The sequence below is a fragment of the Rhinatrema bivittatum genome, chromosome 8, assembly GCF_901001135.1.
Source record: "Rhinatrema bivittatum chromosome 8, aRhiBiv1.1, whole genome shotgun sequence".
NCBI lineage: Eukaryota > Metazoa > Chordata > Amphibia > Gymnophiona > Rhinatrematidae > Rhinatrema > Rhinatrema bivittatum.
In genome coordinates, this window is record NC_042622.1 from 103751343 (window position 1) to 103774975 (window position 23633).

At 42.3% G+C, this 23633-nt stretch overlaps 1 protein-coding gene across 7 annotated transcripts in view; it reads left to right on the forward strand.

The window, feature by feature from the left end:
* The first annotated feature begins 3099 nt into the window (after positions 1-3099).
* The window catches only part of LOC115096830, a 219963-nt gene continuing 199429 nt past the window's right edge, over positions 3100-23633 (forward strand). For 4 of the 7 annotated variants that reach the window (XR_003858151.1, XM_029611997.1, XM_029611990.1 and 1 more), the window contains exon 1: positions 3100-3199. The gene's annotated coding sequence lies outside the window, so the exon portion shown is untranslated. The remainder of the gene's footprint in view (positions 3200-23633) is intronic. The other 3 variants (XM_029611992.1, XM_029611991.1, XM_029611993.1) reach the window with 2 other exon arrangements.

The window sequence follows — 23633 nt, forward strand, 5'->3', positions numbered from 1 at the left end:
TGTCACTGTTTGCTGTTAGTCTCGCCTGGCAGCACCTTTTACTGGTATGGCTGATCAAACAGGACAGATTCTAGCGGAGTGGCATGTACCTCCTAGAGGAACGGCAAGATAGGGGAGATATGACAGAGATATTTAAATATCGTGAAGATTTTCATGCACAGGAGGCTCTAGAACAGGGGTCGGGAACCCATGGCTCGCGAGCCAGATATGGCTCTTTTGAGGGCTGCATCTGGCTCGCAGACAAGTGTCGCCATACTTCGCGGTTCCCCGCTGACCCAGCTGCTCCCCGGTCCTCCGCCGCCCGGGCTTAAAATGCTGTCAGCCCGGGCGGAACGCGGCAGGACAGCTGGAGTCAGCGGCACCGGCGTGCTCTCTTCTCCTCCCCCCCCCCCTGCGGCCCGGAAGAGGAAGTGGAGAGCATCGGGTGCTCACCACTTCCTCTTCCGGGCCGCGGGGGGGAGGAGAAGAGAGCACGCCGACTGGAGTCATCCGGGTGCCTGCGCGGGAGTCATCGGGTGTCAGCCGGGTGCCAGCGCTGGAGTCATCGAGTGCCTGCGCGGGTCTTCCCGCTCAGGCACCCGATGCTCTCCACTTCCTCTTCCGGGCCGCGGGAAGAAGAGAGCACGCCGGTGCTCTCTTCTTCCCGCGGCCCGGAAGAGGAAGTGGAGAGCATCGGGTGCCTGCGCGGGAAGACCCGCGCAGGCACGCTAGTGTCCGACGGGAAGAAGACTGCAGCGCGGCTCGGAGGAAAATGAAAATCTTCAACCGCGGCCGATGGGACTCCGCCTTCGCCTCCGCGAGGGCTGAAAATGAAGGAGGTTAGCGTTGGGAGGTGGCTGCTGCTGCCGCGAGTTCCCGGGGGGGGGGGGGGGGGAGAGAGAGAGTGAATGAGCGAGCAAGCATGTGTGTTTGAGATCCTGTGTGTGTGAGTGAGAGATTGCATGTATGTGAATGATTGAGAGCCTGTATATGTGAAAGAGAGTATGTCTGTGATTGAGATCCTGCCTGTGAGAGAGAGAGCATGAATGTAAGTTTACCATTGGGAACCTGTATGTGTAAGTTTGTAATTGAAAACCTGTTTGTTTGAAAGAGTATGTGTGTATGATTGAGATCCTTTGTGTGTGAGAGAGATCATGTGTATGTATGATTAAGAGCCTGTGTGTATAAGTAAGAGAGAGATCATGTGTGTCTGTGTCTGATTGACAGCTGGTTTAGGTGATGGAGCATGTGAGTATGTGATTGAGAGCCTGTGTTTAAATGAGAGAGAGAGACCATGTGTGTCTGTGTGATTGAGAGCTGATTTAGGTGAGGGAGCATGTGAGTATGTGATTGAGAGCCTGTGTTTAAATGAGAGAGAGAGACCATGTGTGTCTGTGTGTGATTGAGAGCTGATTTAGGTGAGGGAGCATGTGAGTATGTGATTGAGAGCCTGTGTGTAAATGAGAGAAAGAGAGGACGTGTTTGTAAGCATGTGAATGAGAGTCTGTGTGTGAGAGAAAAAGACAGCATGTATTTATGTAATTGAAAGCCTGTGTGTGTTTAAGCGTGAAAAGATAGACAGCATGTGTGTAAATGTGTAATTAAGAGCCTATATAAGTGAGAGAGAAAAAACATTTGTATATGTGAGTGACTGAGAGCATGTGTGTATAGGTGTGTCATTGAGAGCCAGTGTGAGAGAGAGTGCTGGTATGTGACTGAGAGAGGAGAAAGTTCCAAGCAAACCACCCCACCTCCTGCTAATTCAGAACAATCTCAGGACACCTGGATATCAAACGTTCCCAGGTATGCAGAGCAAAAAATTTTTGTATCCTTATTATTTTTCATTACTGGATCTTTGTGTCTGCTATTTTGAAATATTTTGTTGGTATCTGGAAATGTTTTATATGAGTTTTTAATTATTGGATATTCCACTCATCAGCTGTTTCGAAATATGTTCTTTTTGTTAGTACAGTTTTACTGCTGATGATTTTATATTTCTTGATTTGTTTTATAAGGATGTGTGATGTTTCTTTTTTCCTTTGTTACACTGCATACAGAGACTCTGGCTTGTTGCAGTTTCCAATTCAGTTTTTGTCTGCATGCTTCTTGTTATGCGTTTTGGTCTCTTTATTCTATGTTAGGTGAGGGACAGCACGTGATTCAGGTGAGGTTTTCTGCTGGCGTGTAGTTTCTGTGTAGGACTCTATAGCAGCCTGACTTGGTCCGTTTTCCTAATAGGAGATGTATTGGTGTCTTTAGGCCTGGTGTAATATTTTCAGAGACTTATTGTACTTTAAAAGTGTGATCTTACATAAAATGCACACATTTACTTGTATTTAGTTTTAAACATATTGTATGGCTCTCATGGAATTACATTTTAAAATATGTGGCGTTTATGGCTCTCTCAGCCAAAAAGGTTCCTGACCCCTGCTCTAGAACAAAGGGTCATGGGATGAGCGTGAAAGGAGGTAGACTCAAGGAGTAATCTTAGGAAATATTTCTTTACAGAGAGGGTAGTGGATGCATGGAATGGCCTCCCAGTAGAACTGGTGAAGGCAAAAACAGTATCTGAATTCAAGAAAGCAGGAATAAATGCAGTGGATCTCTGAGGGCGTGATGGGAATTATAAGGGCTAGATAAATTAGACGGATGGGCAGACTAGATGAGTCATATGGTCTTTTTCTACCATTATATATCTATGTTTCTAAATAGCCAAACATTTCTTTTGTTTCTGACCTCCCCTTTTGTACAGCCGGTATAATCAGATTGTCCTTGGAAAGTATCGCTGCATGCTGGTGCATGTGCTCTCTGATTTAATATGTGGTACTGAGGGATCTAGAATGGCTCTTTAATGCTAATAAAATCTGCAACAGCTTGCTTCTTCAAATTCCAACTCAGGTCATTCAAATACATAAAACTGTGAGAAGGAGATTTCCTTTGGTATTTGTTTGTTGGAGTTGGATTCAGAACTGATCCTAGAAAGACAACATGCAATTTCGGTCTGTTTCAAAGCTTTTAATCTTTCAGGTGAATATGTAATCTTTACTGCGAATTCCACACCCAGACATATTAATAAAAGCAGGGTCCCTTTAAGACTTCCTCAAATCTTGCAAATCATCACTAGGGGTCTCTTGTCTGCTTGTGAGTTAGTTGCATGGCAGACAAGCAAAGAGACTGCAGTGGAAGTTATTTCCAGAGGAAACCAAGCTCTAAATAAAAGGTAAGACCGTAATCTTATTTGTTTGAAAAAAAGTGAGTTTATCTATGTGTTGTACTTTAGATTAAGAGTTGGTGGTACTTGTTCAATAAGTGACATAAGTGCATTTATTGTGACAAGGTTTCAGTGGTAAAGAGTTTCGCTATGTTATTAAAGTAACATGAATCTATTGTTAAACTGTAATTTGAAACTTTAAATCATTTCTTTATTGATATTATCTTGCATTGCTCTTTGTAAGAAAAATATGAAATGCATAGTATTAGATTTCAATATAAAACAGTTTAACTTGTATGTGTCTTGAGTTAGTTGCGTAGCAGACAAGCATAAGGACTGCAATGGAAGTCGTTTCCAGAGCTAACGAAGCTCTAAATAAAAGAACGAGGAAGGCAGATGTAGAAAGCTGAGCGAATGCACAGGCTGCTTTATTTTTTAAATCCCCGATGTAGTAAGCGAACGTTATGCTAATGTGTCGGGAGTTAAAATGTGCATTCAGCCTGTGTTGAATGCACATTTTAACTGGGCGGGGGAGGAACCGTCGCTGAGCACTGATGTTTCTCGTAGTTCTTCAGGCACAGCACATCTAATCCTGTCTCTCTTCTATAGTTTTTACTCCTTGCTTAGTGGAACTTTACAGTCCTGTTACATGCAGAGATCCTGGGGAGTTGGGGTAGGGAAGATGTTTTCCTTTTTGACATCTCCAACCGCAGCACCCTTCCAGTGGGCAATCTCCTGCACAGCACAGTTATGAAACCCTCAGGGTTTAATTAGAAGAGAAGTTGAGAGATATTACCCATGGTTGTGTGCATATTTTTTTTTTAATCTTTGGAGTCCTCACCGACACCCCCCTTTCTCATTCAATATACTTCCCAGCAAACTTCGCTGCCTTGATTTATCACTGTCTTTTCTAAACAGACTTTTTACACGGGAGAGTAGAGGGGAATGATTTGATGAAGGACAAAAAATAATTCAACACAGTAAAGTAATTGAAACAGATGAATTTTTACTGAAGCAAACAGATAAGAAAAAGTACACTAGTATGTATATGCATGAATTAACACAACTATTTTCATAAAATGTAATGTGGAGCACTCTACTAGCACTGGATCATTTAAATTTACAATCCTAAAATGCTTTGAGCTCAGTTCTTTGGTTCTGTAGATGAATTCAGTTCAGATTGCTGTATGTATGTTTACACAAGTTTTTGCAAATGCAGTCCTAATGCAAGTGGAATTACTTTCTGCAGAGTTGAAACTTCAAACAGTAGGGGGATGGGTACTTACTCCTTTTCCATCTTGCTGGCTTCTCTGCAACTCCAGAATAGCCCTTTTTTCCTCAAGCAAATAAGCAGGCTGATTTAATAAGGTAGAGTTCAGCAGAATGCACAGTATTACCCATGGTTGTGTGCGCTGGTGCAGCAAGCAGTTTTATGTGTACAAAAAGTGCATCTAAAACTGTGTCCTGCTTTGTGCCCTGGTAAGGAAATCTTATGCAAATGAGAGCATTAAGCATTACCCTCCAGCATAGCTATGCTCCCTAAACCAGGTTTTCTTAGCACTGGAAGCTTTATTTTTCATCAGAGATCAAGTATACATTTCAGCAATACTGTGCTGGCACTTCTCACTGAATTAAAAAGTGCTCCTGGATTGTTTCAGTTTGTTGGTTCCTTTCGTAGGTGCTTCAATTCATTTCATTAGTTTTGGAACAAAATAAAATATTTTGTTTTTTCATTCCATTCATGTTTTCTTTTTTAATTTTTACATTGAGGTCAATGGGGGAAATCCCCATTTATTTCAGTGTAAAAGAAAATAAAGACCTAGGTCCAGGCCTGATACCATGGCTGGATCTCAGTCACTGAAGACAGGCCCTGGCTGCTGAGACCTGGGCCTAGACCCAATATTGGGTCCTGATCTGAGGTTGGATCCTGGTCAACAAGGCCCAGGCCTAGGTTCAACTCCGGAGCTCAGGATGGACCTGGGCCCAATATTGAGGCCTCTTCCCAGTCACCAAGGCCTGGGCCTGATGCTGGGGTCCAGACGATGTCAGGTCCCAGTCACTGAGGCCCGGGCCAGTGGCCTATGACCCAACACCAAAGCCAGATCCTGGTTGCCGATGCCTGGCAGAGGCTGGGTCCCAATCGCAGAAGCCCAGTCCTGGGCCTAGGCTAAGGGTCGATCCCGATTGCCTAAGCCGAAGACCTCGGCCCAGGTTTGACGCCATGGTCCAGGCCTTATGCTGGGTTCCAGTTGCTGAGGCCCAAGCCTTGGCCTAGGCCTAGGCTCAGGCTCAGGCCCATCACAAGTCCAAACCAAAGCCAGGATTGGATGGAAAACTACAAGAGAGAAGCTGCTGCCTATTCAAGCCTTCTATGCTCTAGAAGCTCTCTTCTATACAAGAGACATATACCCTACACTAAAGAGGATGTGAAAATTGATCTCCCATTCACATATCTTCCAAGATGGCTCCCAAAGTATAGGGATTACCTAAATCCTTCAGAACTAATGATGGCCATTGTAGACCTGGTCCCTTGGGCCAAAGCCCACTTGCACCCATTTGGACTTAAGGAACTATGAGCTTCATCTTCCCTTCCACTCAATGGTGAAAGTCAGTCTGGCGTGCTGGCTAGATTCCGCCAATTTGTTGAAGGGAGTAGATTTGGAACTTCCCTCATGGACTGCTATAACCATGGATCCCAACACAAAGCTGTGGAGCTTACTGCCAGAGTTAGATGGCTCAGGAGTAATGGGGAAGGAGGGAAGAGACATGGTCAAGAAACAGGTTAGAGTTAAGAGCTATTAGTCAACCACTAGTTTTCTTCCTGTCTTTTAATAAAAAGAAACAATGGTCAGAGGCCTATTAGACAACGCTACAGGTGGTAGCAGTTAGATGCTAGCAATCAAGGCTGCCATAATATGCAAATAAGCAGAGCAAAATTATCTTCTGTCAACAACCTTTTCATAAAATTGGAGATGAATTTACAGATGTCTGCTCAACTTAAGGCTTATATAAGATCTAGTTATTTCAAATTATGCTTCTTGAAGCCTTTAAAATCATTGTTGATTGCCTATGAATTTAGGTCAGTTGTGCCGGCCTTAATATTACCAACCTTTGATTACTGTAATATGCTTTTATTTGGACTTCCAAAAAATATTTTGTGTGCCCTTCAAGTCCTACAGAATTTGGCTGCCTGTTTAGAATCTGGGTTATTTTTCCAGTTCTGAAAGAGCTTGATTGGTTATGGATAGAACAAAGAATGCAATTTAAAATCGCTTTGCTGGTGCAGAAGATGACTAGTTGACTCTCTCCCTTTGATTAACCGAATGCTACATATATCTATAATCTCACACACAGTGTGCGATCCCAACAGAGAGGTCTCCTTGGTGTACCATCTATCCACTCTATCCATTTGTTTGAAGTACGAGAGAAAACCTTTTCTGGAACTCTCTGCCAGTAGAATTGTGACTTGTGGAATGCATGACTTTTAAGAAACTTTTAAAGACTTATTGTGACAGCTTCACACTACCTAGCAAGTTTAATAAGGGATTCATTGTGCCTTGCAGTTTTATTAGCAGTTTCTTCTTGCTTGGGTCTCTCTAGAAATATCAGGGAAGATTTGAATTCTTTGACCACAAAATTGCTCTTTCAAACACTTAAAATACTGCAAGAAAGAGTACCAGATCTTTATCTGTTTCTAAGGCAAAAGTTCCGCAATGTATGACTCTGGTTTTAATATTATGATTAGCATTCTGAAGAAATCTTGATGTGTCCGAGCTGTCAAGCAAGAACATTTAAGCACCTTCTACATCATTAACATTCTTTTCAGGACAGGTGCTACAGGGTGTACAAACCATACATTTGCACAGGGCAGCACATCCATAGGGCTGGTGTCTCATACCAGAGTCAGATCAATGTCATATGCAGTGAAGGAAGAATAACAGCTCTGCTTATTCTTCTTCTCTACTGCATCTCTGCACAAGCAGCCGGAGTAGTGATGTACCACGGAGGAATTTCAGTCTAGATTATTGCCTTTCTCTCTTGCTCATCCCTCCCCTCAAATTCCCTGTCAGCTGTCCATGCTCAGCCTCTGCTTACCAGCACAACTGAAGAATGGAGGCAAGATAGATCTGCGGGAGCCTGAAAACAACCCCAGTAAATACTGTCATCGTGGAGATGTCATGCTCCCCCTTTAAAAATTTCTTGCCACCCTGGTTCCATTCTGTTACTATGCAGTAGTGCAAGGACTAGAGCAGTGGTTCTCAACCTTTTACCCATCATGACATACCCAACGGACAACACTCACATGTGTGACACTCTACTCATTACAATCCATGACAGATAAAGAAAGAAAGAGGCCCAGAATTATTTTTATTGTTAAGAATGATACAAGGGAAAGATAAGTACTCTGAACAGAAATTACATAAATAGTAAATGTCCCATACTAAAATAGTATTAACTTCCATCACTCAAACAGTAACCACTTTGAGATGCAAGATGGCACCTTAGCGAGGCGAACACGGGTGACTCTCTTTTCTGTACTGCTTTTTCTTTGTGCAATGTTGCACTCAGCTCGTAAGCGAAGGGCAAGGGAGTGATTGGCCCTGGAAGCTCTCTCTCCCTTTCCACCGGTGGGACCAATGGATGCCCACGTTTGTCAGGGATCAGTTTTTCTGGGAAGTAGCTCGCTGGTCATTGTTCGGGGGAAGACGGGCCTGAATCCATCCTAGAGCTGTTGACAACTCTATCCCTGGAGGAGAGGTCACCACCCGCCAACCCTGCCGAGAGTTGCTCCCACAAATCACGACAAGACTCAGAGATGCCAGAGAAGGGCACCCATAGTGAATCTCTGCCGGAGCCCGCGATTTTGGAGGGCGATGTCTCTGCCCCACGACAGAGCTTCGAGGCAGCGGGAGTGGTTTCTGATAGAACTGCCTTTCAGCAGGCCGTTGAGAGTCCAGCTGATCGACCACCTTTTCGGCTAATAGACGGGCCGATACAGTAAGGACGCGTAAGAAACAGTGCGGCAGTGCCGGGCGCCCGCTCGTTTGCCGAGCGCATATTTTGGTTCACATACCGCTTGATTCAGTATTCAAATTAGATGCAAATCCAAGCAGCGTCCAAAGCGCGTCAATGAAGCGGTAGGCGCTCACAATCCATTTTACTGTATAGAGCGTTATGCAGCGCCTATAGAGTATCCAGGGTGCGCTGGTACCTGTCATTACAAATGTCATTTGAAATGTCATTCCACCAAGTAAGTGGATGGTTCTTTTCTACAGACCCCGCTGCCTTGAGTGCCTGGCTGGACATCCAAGCTGCGACCTTGGACGTCCGGCCGGGCGCTCAAGGTAGCGGTGCCTCCGATCATGGACGCCCGGATACAGACGGGAAGGTCCATGAACAGACGCCACGATCTTGGACGTCCGAGGTCGCGGCATCCGTTCATGGACCTTCCCGCCTGTAGGCCCTGCTGCCTTGAGCGCCCGGCCGGACATCCAAGCTGCGACCTTGGACGTCTGGCTGGGCCTCCGATCATGGACGCCCAGATACAGGCATGAAGGTCCAGGTCGCGGCTTCCATTCATGGACATTCCTGTCTCTTTCCGGACGTCCATGACTGAAATGCCCAGCTGCCTGTATGGGGGTCTGTGCTTCTGCCTGTCTGGTCCATTTTACCATAGTATTCCATGTGCTCCTCTTCTGTCTTGGTTGAGTTTTTCTTTTGTATTCCATGTTATCCTCTTCTGTTCTGTAGATTTTCTCTTGTATTCTATGTTCTCCTATTCTATTGGTTTGATTTTCCCTTTGTATTCCAGGTGCTCCTCTTCTGTTCTGTAGATTTTCTCTTGTATTCTATGTTCTCCTGTTCTGTTGGACCCCGGAACCTCAGGATGCCTAGCGGACGCCTAGCTCTCTGGTGTCCGTAGAGGCGTCCATGTCCGGAGCCTCAGAGATGGATGGTACAGCTGAACCAAAACAGAACACATACCTTCTCTGGTCTTGCTGCTGGGTTCTCCAGTCGGATGGGTTCCCCTTGCTGCTGGCTCCCCTGTTCGCCTTGCCAATCTGCCGAGCGTTTCTCAATCGAGCATTTCTCATTCTGCTTCTCAACTGAATGAAAAATAGCGCCAGAGCCAGTATATACATGTTGTCCATGGTGCCGTCCGGTACAAAGCTGACTGAACACCACACTAACTCCAGGGACAGGGTAGGTGGTAAATATTCAGGTTAAAGACGCGGTAAATAAGCTGGTTAACAGGGCGATAGTCTGGGCACACGTTACTGTATCGGAGAGAATAGCTAATCCAATCATTAACATGTCATATACATGCGGCGGGCGGAAAGGGATATGCGTCCTTTTCGGCAAGCGGTAAGGACGCGTAAAAGCCGATACTGAATCGTGGGTACGCCTTACGCGTCCAAAACGTGCGTCCAAAGCGGGTTAAAAACCGGGTAACCAAGGCCGCACTTTACTGTATTGGCCCGAGAGTTGGTATGACCCCAATCATTCAGTCTGGAGTCGATTTGGGATGCAATACATGTTTTGAACTCAAACATTTCAGTACAAGTGATTCTTATCTCAAACACAGTTAAAGATTTAGATAATCGGCTAATTATCTGTAGAGAGAGAAGTTGGTGAACATAAAGTGTTGTGGGAATCTTTTAAAACTACTCTTGAGAGTTCTACTGAAACTCAGTAAGTGCTAATCAAGGAAAATCAATTACTCCAGCTTAAGTTGGAGAATATTGAGAATCAAATACGCACAAAAAATCTACAATGTATTAATTTTCTGAAAGCTCCTTTTACCGCACCCAAAGATATTTGGAGGAGGTATTTATTAGAAATATTAAAAATTCCAGAAGCAGTGCTACCAATAATTTCCAAGATTTATTACATTTCCTAACTAAAGAAGACTCCAATGGAGAATAGTATCATGCATGTCTTATTACCTACTGAGTCACCTAAGATGGACATCTTGGCAGTTTTGGAACAGTCAGATGAAAATTTGGCTACACCTGCAACTTTGATTGTTATGTTTCTCCTTGACTCTGATAGGGAATGAATATTCAAAAAATATTTTGTATATCGAACTGAGCTTTTTCTGAACCATAAAGTTCAAATATTTCCTAACCTTTCAAGACAAACCCATAGGAGAAGACGTCAGTTTTTGTTATTGAAGCCCAAAGTGCTTGAATTAGGTTCATTATTTGTGCTAAAGTTTCCTTTCAAATGTTTGATTAACACCAAGGTGCTTCTTATCTGTTTTTTTCACCCGTCTCAATTAATAACTTTTCTTTCCAATAAAGCTGAGTTCAGTTTAGTTCCTCTCCGGCTTCTGGTTAATGACCCACTATTGCTAATACTTCTAATTATAATATGATTTCTTCATGGATAGTGTATATCTTGTATCATTTATTGTGGGCTTGTTAGATATGTGGTACTACATTCTTGTGATTTTTTTTTATCTCTTTTGCTTTTTTGGTTAATGTTGTAATTATTGCCTTTCAAGTGGAAATGCTTGATATTTATTTATTTTATTTATTTATTTAATGTCTTTTTTATACCGATAGCCGTTCACACATCGTATCGGTTTACAGTTAAACAGGAACCATTGGGCAGAACCCTTACATATAACATTGCAAACAGGTTAACTTTTGGGCAGGGCCCTTACATAAAATTGAGAACAGCAAAATCACTATATACATATCATCAAAACTATATACAAAAGATAAGTACATAAATAGCCGAGTCAAAGTACAAAATCGATAGGCATACAACGTAATCCGAGAAATAAATCATAAGTCGCGTATCAGATTCTAGGAGAATCACTTATTTAATCAGTAAGGATTTATGTAATGGGAGGTGATGTGTGGTAAGCTTGCTGGAAGAGCCATGTTTTCAGTTTTTTTTTGAAAGTGGGTGTGTATGATTCCAGGCGTATATCAGGAGGCAGGGAGTTCCATATAGAGGGGCCGGCTAGGGAGAAAGCTCTGTTTATAGTGGACGATAATTTGAAAGATTTGATAGGTTGTGCACGTAGGGTTCCTTGGAGGGCAGTACGTGTGGGTCTATTCGAGGTGCGGGGAAGGAGTGGGGGGTTAATCCAATTCAGGTTAGAGTTCAACAGACTTTTGTGGATGATGGAACAGGCTTTATAGAGAATTCGAGAGTGTATAGGGAGCCAATGAAGTTCGATAAGTGTAGGGGTGATGTGATCTCTTTTTTTCGTGTTTGATAGTATCCTGGCGGCAGCGTTTTGTAGTAGTTGTAGGGGTTTGATATGGGTAGCGGGGATGCCTAGAAAAAGTGCATTACAATAGTCTACCTTAGATAAAATGATAGACTGTAGTACAGTGCGGAAATCAGAAAAGTGTAGCAGTGGTTTGAGTTTTTTTATGGTTTGGAGCTTAAAGAAGCATTCCTTAATGATAGATTTAATGAAAGGTTTGAATGTAAGATGGTTATCAATGAAAACACCAAGGTTGCGAACGTGTGATGGGAAAGTTGTGGAAGAGTATGCAGGTGGGATGTCTGGGAGCGGTGGCCTGTTAGATATAATTAAAAGTTCAGTCTTGCTGGGGTTTAGCGCTAGTTGCATGTCATTTAGTAATTTGTTGATGGCTGAGAGACAGGATTCCCAGTTGCGAAGGGCAGTAAGGAGAGAGTCAGAGAATGGGAAAATAAGTTGCACATCGTCCGCATAAATAAAATGCTTGATGTGGAGGTTAGTGAGGAGGGTGGTAAGGGGGAGCATGTATATATTAAAGAGGGTGGAGGAGAGTGAAGAACCTTGGGGCACACCTTGGGGAAGACTGATGGGGTCAGATTCATTGTTATCAACTAATACTGTGAAAAGGCGATCCTGGAGATACGATCGTATCCAGGAAAGGGCATTGCCAGTGATCCCGATGCTCCTGAGGATGTTAAGGAGGACATCATGATTGACTGTGTCGAATGCCGCTGATATTATATTGGAAAATGCATAAATTAAAAAAATAAAAAAAAACACCTTACCTAAGAAAAGGCAACACTGAAAATATTACACCAGACCTTAAAACAACACCTCCTGTTGGGAAAACGGAACAACCCAGGCTGCTATAGAGCCCTACACAAACTACATGCCAGCAGAAAACCTCACCTCAGTCACATGTGCAGACCCTCACCTAACAAAGAATAAAGAGACCATAAAGCATAACTAGAAACATGCAGAAAAAACTGACCTGGAAACTGCAACAAGCCAGAGAGACTGTATGCAGTGTAACAAAGGAAAAAGAGAAGCTTCACCAGTCCTGTTAAAACAAATCAAGAAATATAAAATCAACAGCAGTAAAACCACACTAATAAAAAGAAAAGATTATTTCAAAATAGCTGATGAATGAAATATCCAATAATTAAAAACTCAAATTTCCAGACACCAATAAAATATTTCAAAATAGCAGACACAGACCAAATAATTAAAAATAATAAGAATAAAAAATGCTTTGCTCTCCATACTTGGGAATGTGTGATATCCAAGTGCCCTGAGATTGTTTTGAATTAGCAGGAGGAGGGTGGTGTGAGGTTGCTCGCATCTTTCTCCTCTCAGTCACACACAAGCATGCTCTCTCGCTCTCGCTCTCTCTCTCTCACTTACATAGGCGCTCAATCATTCACATATACACATGGTTTTTCTGTCTAACTTACACAGGCCCTTAATCACACTTACACACATGCTGTCTCTCTTTCTCACACACTCTCACAGACTTTCAGTCACACACTTACATACATACTCTCTCTTTCACTTACACACAGGCTCTCATTCACATGCGCACATGCTCTCTCTTACCTATATAGGCTCTCTCTCTTATACACGCAGGTTCTTAATCATACATACACATGCTTTCTCTCACTTATACATGCAGGATCTCAATCAAACAGTTACATATTTTATTTATGTTATTTATTTGTATGTTTTTAAATACCGAAGTTTAGCGATGGCCTTCACTCCGGTTTACAGGTATAACAGTTTACATGAAAGATCAACGGTTTTCATTAATAACTGTGGGAGGTGGCGCAGGCCTACACTCCGAAATACAAGTGAAAACAGAGGTTTACAAGAACAGACAAACGGATTACATTTGTAACTGTGGAAGGGGTTATAACGGGAGAATATATGAACAGTCATACTATGTACATTAATACCGAAGGGGTATGTCATGGAAATTATGTCATCTAGTTTTAGTGGTTTCACGGCGCAGTGATGTCTCATATTGAGTATATTTTACAAGTGAATAACAGCAAATGGTAGTAATAGGGGTGTGAGAGAGATGCAGAGCAGGGGGAAAGATCATTGTCAAATGATGGAGAGGAATGAAGAAGACAAGAGGAAAGTGAAGAGACAGAAATTGGACAGAAAAACAGAAGGCAGACAAGAGAAAAGCAGAAAACAGGAGACAGGACCAACATAATTAATTAAAAAACTAAAATGTCCAGACAACAAAGGTAGAAAAATTTTTAATTTTCACTTTAGTGATTGAAATATGTCAGTTTTGGCAATGTGTATGTCATATCTTTCATATTTTGTCTGAACATTTCATATTTGTGCTCACTTATTCTGTATTTGCTGAGGTTCTGTCCATGTTCTGCACGTGCGATATTCTGCTGTGTGTAATTTCTGTGTAAGAGACTGTCATAGTCCAACTTGCTCTGTTTTCCCAGTGGGAGGTGTATTGTTGTAGGCCCAGTGTACTTTTGCTGTGCTGCCTTTTCCTAGGGAGGGTTTTGTTTTGGTATGGCAGATTTTCTGTGTATGTGCAGGGTGTTTTTTTTTTAAACAGGATTTTGTACTTCACAGAGTACCTGGAAGTGATGGGAGCTTATGTTGCAGTTTCTGAGATGATACCAAAATTTGAATACTTTTGTTGTATTATGAGTTGTAAGGGGGCAGGGGAGTTTCAGTGGGAACTAGTTTATCTGATAGAGATTATTAATAACTCATCAGTGTGAAAGATTATGGGACTTAGGTCAAAATGGACAAGGATCTCCCACACTGAATTTACTTGTTTGGAACAGCAGATTTCTTTTTGTCTAATTTGACTTTTCTGGTGAATAATTAATTCTTTTGTATGCAGAACATACCTGGTATCTCTGAGATTTTTGTATTGGATCTGAAATATTTTGTGTTAAAGTTTGTGAGGCCAGTTTTGAAAGGGTTTAGGCGCCTATGTTTCAGACTTAGGCTCCTAATTGGCCCTTTTTAAAAATTAACTAGGCCAAACTTTCTAACTTTAAGGTCCTAGTTTCATTAGGATCCAAGATTTAGTAGTTTAAAGAGTGGATGGCTACAGAGGAGGAGTTAGGGCAGGGAAAGAAAAGTTAGGAGCTTAGCTCTGATTTTTAGCTCTATGCATCTAACTTAGGAGTCTAAGTCAAAGCAAATGAATAGCAGCCCTCAATTTAGGTGAATTTTCATCTGAAAACATAAGACTATTTTCAGCTGAACTTCAGGTCCCAACTTAAGCATTTAATTTAGGGACCTACATTTAGTAACTCAGCTTATTTTTACTATCAGCCTCTGTGCTTTTAAGTATATTTTGAGAGTAAATTACTGTAGTTTTCAATGGGGGCATCCCACTGGACAACCCTGTCCTTCTCCCTCCCAATGAAAGCTTGCTCAGTACTGGCACAGGGAACCACAGTCCCAGATTCACCCAACAGGAATCTCTTAGCCTTATTTTAATCCTGCCACAACAGTCCCCTATAAGTGGGATCAAGGCTCTCAGAATTAGTACTGGAAAAATTAAAAAAGCTCTTGAAGGTCTCCAGTTGAATCTGATGGTGGTGGTGAGGGTGGGGGTGGTGGAAGCACAATAATATTTATTTATTTATTTAACAATTTTTCTATACCGACATTAAAATACACATCATATCGGTTTACATGATAACAAAAGGTGGAAATTACAAATAACAGGGGGGGGGGGGGGGGGGTGAAGTGGAGAACTAAGAGTAACTGGGGGTCGGAAAAGGACCCCAACAATAGATAGGAGAGAGAACGAGAGGAACGGTAACTTCTAAGTTAATAATTTGCTCAGGGCAGCAAAACAGCTAGCAGCGTCCCTGATTCCTTTTCATTCCAAACTAATCTCCTTTTCCTGTGACAACTGTAATAATCCAGTCACATACAGTACTTTTTGAATAACTCCTTGGATGAGAGCAACCTTGTCTTAGGAAAGTTTTTATCAACTGGAGATTCCTAGCACTGATCATATTTTTCAATAATTCACACTTATGATATAAAGATAAATTATCCTTGTTAGACACAGCAGTCAGTTGTAATGAAGAGACAGTATTAGATATCGAGGTTACCTGAGTTCCATTCTCCTTCAATCTCAATTACAATGCTGATATTTTAAATGCTGCACCCGAGGAAAAAATAGTTGGATAATTGTTTGAGCTAAAGATGTGTCAGTACATGTCACAACTCTCCATATGTTTCTAAGAATGATTTTATATGGCTCAGACAATTCGCCAGATTCAAATCTTCCCAAATTGGGTAGAGATACAACAACAGGTACCAAGATCCTATTAATGTTACCAGAAGGATCTTGTCATATAGCCCCAGGAAAAGAAGATTCAATACCCACCCCCACAGCTGGATGTGGAGGGGAAGGTACCACAGCATGCATCAAAGAAGCTAAGGGGTTAGTTCGTGATGGTCTAATGGCCACATCTCCATCTACACCTGATGGGAGAAACACACCTAATCTATCCACATTAGATCTCATGTCAGATGATTCCATCACGCTGGAAGATCCGATCCCATGCATTTCAGACCGTGGTTGAAGACTGGGAGGGGAGGGGGGGGATCTGGAGACAGAGCTGAGGGAAACTTCCAGTGCTTCTCAATTGACAGCACTAATACTAGAAACACTTGGTCACTGTAACATCAAGTTCAAGGGACCTCTTACCGGTGTGGAAACAAATGAAGGATCCGTAGACTTCCCTTTCCTCTACTTACTCATAATCAGGAGCCCAGCAAAATCCTGACTATGGGTGCACCCTTTTAGAACATGGCTTTGGCTGTGCTCTAGAGGCTGTGTGCCACAGCAGGCTAAAATGTAAAGGCCCAACACCTAGTGATGATACTGTGGCAGACTCCCTCCTCCATGGACCCTTCTCCAATCATCACTGCACTTGGAATCAGCAGCAGGTCTTCTGAACACCTCCAGTTGGAGCTGCAGCAGGCTGGAATTTAAAGGCCTGATGACTAGTGATGACAAGATGGCAGTCTCCCTCCTCCACGGGCCCTCCTCTAATCAGCACCAAACTTACTTGTAATCAGCATCGGGACAGCAGCAGCAGCAGCAGGTCTTCTCAATGCCCCACCCCAGTCCCTTCCTTTTTTTCCTAAAATATTATTCCCGTTCCACCTAACTCAGGTTGCATCACTTTAGCCTTTAGGGGCAAGAAGTGTAAGAGGAACCAGGAGCCACACCTTCTGAATATCAGGCGTGGGTTACTGAGGTATCTAAAGTCATGTACCCATTCTGAAAAGAATGGATAGACTGTTCATACCACATGGAGGCTCTTTCAAGGGAAAAGTAGCCTCTAAACCTGCATTAGCCAGATGGGTTAAGGAAGAGGTTGCCTGGGATACATCCTTAAAGGAAAGCCGGTACCACCAGGCCTCTGGGGGTATTCCACCAGAGCATAGGTGGCATCATGGGAAAAGGTAGCAAAGGTGGTCCTTAAAGAGGTCTGTATGGCAGCCACCTAATCTTTCTGGCATTAGTTTGCCAAGCTTTCTAGACTGGATGTACTGGCCAAGTCAGTTCAGGGCAAGCAGCAGCCTTAGGGCAGCACTTGCTTCCTCCCACTCCAGGGAATAGCAGCTTTGATACTTCCCTACAGTATTGACTGGTCTAACAAGAGGATAAGGAAGGAAAAATTATATTTTTACCTGATAATTTTCTTTCCTTGTGTACTCCTAGACTAGTCCATTTCCCACCCAGGAAGTCGATGATGCCAGGTTCCAGCAAAGGGAGGAGTCATAAGCCATCTCCCTTATCTTCTGTCCATTACCTATCCTGTGGGGAAGATAGATCTCCAGACTCCATCCCTTCCTTTTCAAAATTAAAAAAAAAAAATGTCAAAGGAGATAGCATATTATAAAAAAAAGGTCAGCTATATATATGATAAGATAAAGAAAGAAAGCTAGATATGACATACAAAAAAAACAAAGGTGTGAGTAAGATGTAACTGACTGGAGAGATAATCAGGAGATCTCCTCTCTGTGGTCATCTCCCTTTCATTGTGCTCAATTAAATTTGGGTAGTTGTTTCTTTTTAGCTTTGATAGAAAGTTTATGGCAACTGCCTAGAGCCACCCTTTCCTTATAGTGAACATGAGGTCACAAGGGAGTAAAGGAAGGTGTGTTCTCTGTCTCTGTCAGCAGTGGAGAAGGGAAATCCCTAAAGTATTGACTGGCTTAGCAGGACTTAAAGAAAGAAAATTTTCAAGTAAGATAGAATTCTATTTTAAATGCCATGTCCTCTCAGTAATTTGGAGTAAGCAAGCAGCATGTTACAGTTCTGCCTGCTGCGCAGACTCCCCTCCACCAGGAGTCCTCAGTAGCCTTGCTCAAGATGCGCAAGTTACCTCCTCGCTGATCACATGACACCTCTGTTCCAGTCCTACTTAACCCAGCCTGTCCATTCCCTCAGTGCTTCTTCATTGAGTCGTCTTGGTTCCTCGACCTGGCTACCTCTTTCTTGCTATTTTATCTTGTCTTGCGGCCTACTCCAGCCTTCTGCCTTGCCTTGTGGCCAACCTTGGCCTTCTACTTTACCTGGGGGCATTCCAGGCCTACCTGCTTTGTTCTGCAGCCTTTCAGGCCCACCTATCATGCTCAATGCTCTCTTGGGCTTTCCTACTCTACTTTTTGGCCTCTGGGCCCGCTAGATTCACCTAGCGTGCCTTGTGCCCTGTTTTGGTCTTTCCTGTTTCTTGTTGCCTTGTCCAGTTCTTGTTTAGTCTTGTCCTGCCCAGTTCAGTCACTTGTATGCTTTCCCTGGCCTTGGCCTTGCCCTTGCCTCTGGCCAGGCCTAGTCCTCAACTCTAGCCGTGTCTCCAGCCCTGCTGATATCTAGTTCCAGGTCCCAGCCAGTATTGTTTTCGAGCTCTGTCTATATCCAGCTCCTGCCTGCCCTCAGAACTAGCCTTGCTTCCAGTCCTGCTTATATCCAGCTCCTGTCTGCCCTCAGTACCAGTCCAGCCTCCAGCCCCCAGCCTGTGTCTGAATCCAGCAACAACCATGATGTTCTCTAGAAGGCAAGTCCTACCAGCTTCCAGAACCCAAGAGCTCAATCTACAGGGGAAGGGGCCAGTTAGACAGAAGACTACTTACAGTCCTGCCTGTGCCGCTTCTGCAGGGGTGCTCCTTGTCTCCAGCTCACTGCCCTGTGACACAGCAGTGGTACTTTAATGGCCACTTCTTTCCTGGTTCTTATGTTTCAACAACCAATGTCAAATATTTTATTTAAATAAAGATATTCTGAATCAAAAGACTAGAACTAGATTTAATCAAAGATCTGCTTTCTCTAGAGAGTATTTAGAATCTGATTGATTGCTATATAGCTTGAATTTTATTGAAATTTAAAGTGAGAACCATTGATGTTTTTTTTTTTAACAACTATTGATGCTGTTAGCCCAGATAGTACAATCTCCAGTGAAAGGAGAAACCATTTTGAGATAATTATAAATAAAGACCCTTAGATCTCTGATAGGTTTGACATTGACAGCATTGTTGAAAAAGCAACCTTAAAGGTAACAGAAACTGACTTGGATAAGAAGCAATGTCCTACAAGTAGTCAAGCTTCTAGGGCTGGCAGTTAAGATACAACCTTGGTAATGTGAACAGGAATAAGTGGACAGACTGGATGGGTCAATTGATCTCTTTATTTATTAGGAATTCTAATCTGCACTCTATATTTTAGCCCAAGGCAGTTTACATCATTAAAAACATTCATAATATGGGAACAAACAAACAGATATAAAATTACACATTTATTTTCTGCCATCATCTACGAGGTTACTAGTAAAGAGTGCTGAATATGGATGCTATTCTAGCAATTTTAGTTAAAGATTTATTCCGCTTGGTGCTTTTGAACTCTTGGATAGGTACAACTGAAAATATTTTAGACTGTGATTAATCATTGACTGAATCAGCAGAACCTGTGAAAGGAACAGAAAACAGAGCAAAGCACTGGGAGATAACCATCTTTCGACTGACTCCGGTACATGTTTTTGTATGGAGATGTTGTCAGGGAAACTCTGTTCTCTTTTCTTCTGTTTAACGGAAGCAAAGCCTATAAAACAGATGGTTTTGATCTCCTCCTACCCACAGTTAACAGCACTTAAGTTGACATGAAAAGCTTAAGTCTGGGAGCTTTATTTCATTGTGCTATTTGTTTAGCTTTCTTTGAATGCCCATAATTTGGAGGTAATTTCTGGCCTGCACTATGATGCTACCATCCTTGTTTTCAGAGAGCCACTGCATTAGGCTTGAGGCCACGATTGGATTGGAAAGCCTCTATCAGTAGCTAAAATATTCAATGATTACGGAGGCCAGCTATATCATTTCTAAAGCTCCCTGCTCCAGATCATTCACTAGCATCAGTCAGACTGAGGTCAGACTTCACTAGTATTCAAAAGTGTTTTTTTTTTGTAATTAACATTTTTATTAGAAATCAACAGGTATAATAAACGTAAAATGTAAACAACTTCCCATTGTTTTCCGTCATATGTCCTTCACAGAACACAAAACACAAAAATGCAGAAATAGTGTAGGAACTAAACATGGTATGCACAATTGTTCTCCAGACTCTCCAGAAAAGGTATACAGTATTACAGTATGCAGCAAGAAAACTAAATATACCAAGAAACCAGGGCAGTAGTATAGGAGAAGAGCATTACCATTGCTAACTTAAAAGGACATCATTGTGAAAAGATATAAAACAAAGTATCTGTTAATGGAGCATGGATCTCAAGAGATTAAAGAATTTTTGTGCTTGGAACTCAGTGGCTCCCAGATCACCTGGAAAGCAGAAAGACGATTATTATGGATAGCGGTGAGATGTGCTAAACTATAACACGTGTACAGATGGTGGATAACCTTCAAGACCGATGGTGCCTAAAGTTGTCTTCTGTGTAAAGCCAGCTGCTATAAAAATCTGTTGGCACAGGCGTTGTGTATATTTGTCAGTACAAGGTACAGGGATACTTCGTAAGGCATAACGCGGGTCTCTGGTCACCAGTAATCCCACAGACTGAGTTAACCACTGAAAAAGATGATCCCAAAAGGAAACAACCATCCCACATTGCCACCATAAATGGAAAAATGTACTGGTCTGTCCACAAGTCTTCCAACATAAATCAGATACAGAGGCATACATTCGATGTAACTTTTCAGGTGTTACATACCAGTGATATAACAGTTTATAGCAATTTTACTATAGAGAGGCAGAGACAGAACATTTTCTTGCGTAAGTGTAAACCAATTCCAAGTGTCATCACTTAAGAGGGACTTCCACATCTACTTCCCAGGCTTTAATATGCCCTCGCATATGATCAGCTTGATCACAGAAATGTTCATACAAGGACTTATTCCGGCTCAATGTGCCATTACACATTATGGTGTACAAAAAATGTCTGCGTTGCACATAAGCCAAAAAAATGTCCAGCCGGTATATTATACTTATCCCAAAACTCGGGAAATCGAAGAAGAGAGCCTTGAGATAAACAGTGGTCGATATGTGAAACACCAGAAGGTAACCAATCTTTAAAGGTCGAGGACTGCAGCCCCAGTAGGAAAGTAGTGTTATGGAAAAGATGAGTGAGAAAAAAAATATGTGCTAGTGCCTACCAGATTTTGTTTCCATAGAGCCCACATTCTCATGGCATTATGTAAAGCAAAGGGAGAGCAATTAAGTGGGTGCCAAGATGATTTCGGTTGCCAAGGAAGGGCAGAAAGAGGCATGGCCCCCACCAATGCTTACTCAAAAGGAACCCACTGTGGAATAGAAATCTCCCTATGTATATCAATCAATGGGCGGAGTTGGGAAGCAGCAAAGTACCACAATATATTAGGAACTCCTAGTCCTCCCCTGGATTTAGGTTGGAAAAGAGTTAGCCTGGCCACTCATGGAGGGTGTTTTCATCAAATGAAGTAAAAAAGTCTTCTTTTGCCAGGATCTCAAGATTGCAGTGGAGAGGAAAATGGGGAGGGTGGTGAAAGAAAGAAAGGCAGTATATTCATTTTAATAATGGCTAACAATGGCTACATGGCCTAGCCATGAGTAGGTGTCCCTTTGCCACTTCCTCATGTCTCCAGTTTCATTGGCAGCCCCTAAAATATGGAACTCTCTCCCAGTTGAACTGCGGTTACAATCCAACTTAAATTCTTTTAGAAAGGAAGTAAAGACCTGGTTATTTTTGAAGGCATATCAGGATCCCACATAATACCGCAGCCAGTTTTGTACCACGCACTTTTATCTTATCTTATTTCTTTTATGATGTATTTTTATTGTATTTGTATTTATTTACTATCTTATTTTATGTTTCACTATTATTGCTGCTATTTATGTTTCTAAATGCTCTTATTTGTTCATTATATATTTATTGTTTGAATTGACTTTTTGTAATATTGTGAACTGTTGTGATGGTCCCCCCAAACGAAGGTATATAAAACAAACAGATAAATAAATGTCTGACTCCATAGCTTGTAGCAGAGGTAGATAATTTAAGGAAAATAAGTCTTTCGTGTGAGGACTAATGTGGACACCCAAGTACTTGAGAGAGTGAGAGGTTCATCGAAAAGGGAAATTCTGTTTAATAGCAGCAACCTCATCATTGCTCAGGTTAATATTAAGTAACTCCGACTTTTCGAAATTTACTTTAAATCCAGATACACTACTGAAAGACCCTAGCTCCTCAACAATACCCCTCGGAGAAGAACGAGGGTCAATCACCATGAACATGATGTCGTCAGCAAATAATGATAACTTAAAGTGCAGTGACATCAATTGAACCCCACTGATCTGTGGGGAAGAGCGAACCCTGGATGTAAAAGGTTCCAGAAATAGCGTAAATAGCAAGGATGATAGCGGACGGCCTTGTCTCGTCCCTCTACCTATTGTGAAGCTATCTCCAAAGCTGTCATTCACCTTGACTCTAGCCTTTGGCTGATCATAAATCCTCCCTATCCAATGTAGAAAAAGTGGGCCAAAGCACATCCTCTCCAGTGTCTTGAAAAGAAAAAGCCAGTGAACTAAGTCAAAGGCTTTTTTAGCATCAATTGAGAGCAAGACAATTGGGATTTGCTCCTTGCGGACCCACCAGAGTATGTCTACAATTTTGCGAATGTTGTCAGCTGCCACATGATTAGGAATAAAGCCTACTTGATCAGAGTGGACTAAGAAAGATAAAAACACATTCAGCCTTTCAGCAAGAACTCTGGCAAGGATCTTCAATAAGTTGATCAGAGATATTGGTCTATATGACCCATAGAGAGAGGGATCCCATCCAAGCTTAGCAATAACAGAGATACCAGCAGTATTGGAATGTAAGGGAAAAGACCCCCCTCCTGGACATAGTTGAACATGTCAGTTAAAGGGGCAACCAATATATGAGAATACTGTTTATAGAAACCACAAGAAAATCCACCTAGCCCTAGAGATTTCCTGGGTTTCAGGGCAGCGATGACTTTTAGGACCTCAGGGATAGTAATAGGTCTATTTAGGAATTCTTGCTGCCCTCTTCAGTAAGGGAAGGGAGAGAGATAGAGGAAAGGTAATCCTCAATCTGTGAATCCCCTATCATGGAGTCTGAACTGTAGAGAGAAGCGTAACGTTTAGAGAAACATTTCCTAATACATGAGGATGTTGTGGCCCACTTCTCTTGTGAATCTTTAATTTTCGCTACATATCCTCGAGCAGTGAGGGCTTTCAATCTTCTAGCTAAATAGCGCCCAGCCTTGCTACCCCCCCCTCGTAGTAGGCCTGTTTAGCTAAAGTAAGTTGATATGCTAACTGGTCATCATCGAGGTATTGCAGAGAGTTGGATAATACTATCAATTAATGTTATTAGGGATTTCTCTCATTCTTTCTTGCAAAAGGCCGCTTGGGAAATCCGAATACCCTTACCACCTCCTTAGAGCAGTCCCAGACTACACCTTTAGAGACAGGGGTAGAAGTGTGGGTTTGAAAGTAGGACTGAAGTTGTTCCTCTAGAGACCTGGAAAAGCATTCATCCTTGAGCAAGCTCTCATTGAGGTGCCAAAAAGTAACCTCCCTATGTGCATCTAAGAATATGGCGTCAAGCCACACAGAAGCATGATCTGACCAGGTGATATTCTCAATTCCTGCCCCACCACTCGATTTTGCAATGTTGCGTCAGAAAGAAAATAATC